This window comes from Tasmannia lanceolata, unplaced genomic scaffold (genome assembly GCF_043159265.1).
Source record: "Tasmannia lanceolata isolate RefF3 unplaced genomic scaffold, GAP_Taslan_0.1 ptg000391l, whole genome shotgun sequence".
Classification (NCBI taxonomy): domain Eukaryota; kingdom Viridiplantae; phylum Streptophyta; class Magnoliopsida; order Canellales; family Winteraceae; genus Tasmannia; species Tasmannia lanceolata.
The window spans coordinates 67,501-70,000 of NW_027519064.1; positions in this window are offsets into that span (position 1 = coordinate 67,501).

Consider the following 2,500-nt stretch of genomic DNA (forward strand, 5'->3'; position numbering starts at 1 on the left):
GCTCCAGCTGGCGCCCCGGCACTTTCTGTGGCATTGATGCTCGGTTTCAAAGACAAACGTGCGCAGTGCCAGGGGACCGCGGATGACTGCTCGTGCTGGCCCCGTTGGGCGGCATTGATGGTCGGTTGCAAAGAAAATGCGCGATTGCTCGTGTCGGGGCCCGGCAAGCCAAGGCCAAGCGAGCCATGGCACGTCGGATGATGGCTCCAGCTGGCGCCCCGGCACTTTCTGTGGCATTGATGCTCGGTTTCAAAGACAAACGTGCGCAGGGCCAGGGGACCGCGGATGACTGCTCGTGCTGGCCCCGTTGGGCGGCATTGATGGTCGGTTGCAAAGAAAATGCGCGATTGCTCGTGTCGGGGCCTGGCAAGCCAAGGCCAAGCGAGCCATGGCAACGCGGATGATGGCTCGCTAGTGCTGGCGCCGTGCACAGTGGCCTCGCACACTCGCCCTGCACGCTTCCCTTGCACGCAGCCTTGCACACTAGCCTCGCATGCGAGCCTTGCACCCTAGCCATGCAAACTAGCCTTGCACGGTAGCCATGCACACAAGCCGTGCACATTAGCCATGCGCACAAGCCCCGCACACTAGCCTTGCGCACAACCCTTGCACACAAGCCATGCACTCGAGCAATGCACACAAGCCTTGCACTCAAGCAATGCACACAAGCCCTGGACACTAGCCTTGCACACGGGCCTGGCACACAAGCCTTGGGCACTAGCCTTGCGCACTAGCGTTCCACATGAGCCTTGCACACTAGCCTTGGACACTAGCCTTGCACACAGGCCTTGCACACTAGGCATGCTTGGGCGAGCTGATCCCGCATCAAGTCGACGGGTCTAGGCATTCTTGGGCGCAGATCCCGCATCGTCTCGTCGCGTCTGGGCGCAAACACGTCGCGTCTCGTTGCGTCTTCAGAAGTCGTCGCTAACAGCACCTTTGGTTGCCACTGGTGGTTAGGCTGGTTGGTTGCGCAAACCCTATAGGAGGGTGGCATGCTGGTGGGCGTTTTTGCCCGGATAGGCACTAGAATGTGCAGATTTTGGGCGTTTTTGCCTGGATAGGCTAAGGAATGGGCATGCTTTGGGCGTTTTTGCCCGGATAGGCACCGGAATGCTTGGCCTTGGCTTGTCCTAGCAAGGCATTGCTGGGTTGGGCTCCCTTGGCCTTTTGGGCGCCTTGGACGATGTCTTGCGAAGACCATGGGCACAAGGCCATGGCATATGGTGAGGAAAGGACCACGGTTGCCAAGGTTAGGCACCGGAATGCTTGGCCTTGGCTTGCCAAAGCAGGGCATTGCTGGGTTGGGCTCCCTTGGCCTTCCGGGCGCCTTGGACACTGTCTTGGGAAGACCATGGGCACAAGGCCATGGCATATGGTGGGGAATGGACCACGGTTGCCAAGGCTAGGCATATAGAGAGGAATTGCATTTTTGCCCGGATAGGCACCGGAATGCTTGGCCTTGGCTTGCCATAGCAGGGCATTGCTGGGTTGGGCTCCCTTGGCCTTCCGGGGGCCTTGGACGCTGTCTTGGGAAGACCATGGGCACAAGGCCATGGCATATAGTGAGGAATGGACCACGGTTGGCAAGGCTAGGCATATAGAGAGGAATGGACCACGGTTGCCAAGGTTGCGCAAGTTTTGGGCATTTTTTGCCCGGATATGCCCAAGTATGCCCCGATAGGCCCGTTACGCCCCGGTATGAACGCGTATGCCCGGATAGACTCGGTATGCCTTGGGATACATGCGTATGCCCCGATAGGCTTGGTACGCCCCGATATGCGCACGTGTGCCCCAGTAGGGCTCGGTATGCCCCGGTATGTACGCGTGTGCCCCGATAGGCCCGGTATGCCCCGATATGCACACGTGTGCCCCAATAGGGGTCGGTATGCCCCGGTAGGTACGCGTGTGCCCCGTAATGCACGTTTCGCAGATCTCCCCGCATGTCCCGCCCCTATATGTAATACTTACTTACTTACTTACTTTCTTTCTTGCTTGCTTGCTTGCTTGCAATGGTTGGGAGTGCCCGGCATGCCCCGCTGCAGAGACCAAGGGCGCAATGACTTGGCACCGCGGATGCCGGGACTCCGGCACTTCCCGTGGCACTGATGGTTGGTTCCAAAGACAAAAGGCCGTGCAAGGCCACCGCACCGCGGATGATTTTGCTCGTGCTGGCGCCGTTGTGTGGCCAAAGAACATGCGCGAATGCTCGTGTCGGAAGGGTTGGTGTCCTGGCCCCGCGGGTGTCACGAATGCTCGGTTGCGAAGACCATGGGACCAGAGCCATGGCACGTCGGATGATGGCTCCAGCTGGCGCCCCGGCACTTTCTGTGGCATTGATGCTCGGTTTCAAAGACAAACGTGCGCAGGGCCAGGGGACCGCGGATGACTGCTCGTGCTGGCCCCGTTGGGCGGCATTGATGGTCGGTTGCAAAGAAAATGCGCGATTGCTCGTGTCGGGGCCTGGCAAGCCAAGGCCAAGCGAGCCATGGCAACGCGG